Genomic DNA, 907 nt, shown 5'->3' with positions numbered 1-907 from the left:
ATATGGCACGGCGAAGAAATACACTTTCTGATTGACTCGCAAACTGAAAATGTTACAAATTCCACCATGGAAGAAGATCAACCGGATGAAGACAAATTAAAGGACATGATCCGCGATGTTGGCACAAAAAATTTTGCCAAAGCTCATGTGTATGAGACGATGTCGACTGATGCCGAAACACCTTTGCCAATAGGAGTTCCTCGCACATCATGGTTGAATAAATTTTCTACAAGTAAAAGCATCCGAGGTGTGAATGTGGTGACAAAAGATCGCGATGAATTGTTGCAAGCGCATCTTTATATATTGAACAANACAGATGAGGTGATCCCTTTTTTGGAAGCACACAAAGCCATTGTTAAGAATAAAAATCCAAGACAATTAGAGAAATGACAATGATGGAGCATAACAAAACATTTATGTCTTGGTTCAAATCTGAAATTGACAAAGAGTCACATCCTTCTGAAACTTTATTGTGGCTTGCAAATGGTTTGAAGTTTGATGTCGTGTGTTGTCAAGGTTATGAAGTCAATAATTGCACATTCTATACGAANANNTTGGATGATAAAAGCACAGTACAAAATAGTGGAGTCAGTTTAGAAGCTGAGTCACTTCAATTTTCNACNTNAAAAGATCAATCTCCTGTACTTGGATCAATGAGATATTATGGTATAATAGAAGAGATATTGGAGGTTGATTACAACAAGTTTTTTGTTCCATTGTTCAAATGTAAGTGGTTTGACAATAAGAGTGGTGTGAAACTAAATGAATCGGGTATGACACTAGTTGATTTTCGAAAGGTGGTTTACCGAGATGAACCGTTTATCATGGTACATCAAGCATCGTAGGTTTTTTATGTCAAAGATCCTGCGTCTGACCATTGGTATGTTGTTCTTCAAGGCAAAAAACA

Source organism: Vigna radiata, unplaced genomic scaffold (genome assembly GCF_000741045.1).
Source record: "Vigna radiata var. radiata cultivar VC1973A unplaced genomic scaffold, Vradiata_ver6 scaffold_86, whole genome shotgun sequence".
Classification (NCBI taxonomy): Eukaryota; Viridiplantae; Streptophyta; class Magnoliopsida; order Fabales; family Fabaceae; genus Vigna; species Vigna radiata.
Note: the sequence above shows the minus strand (reverse complement) of the source record.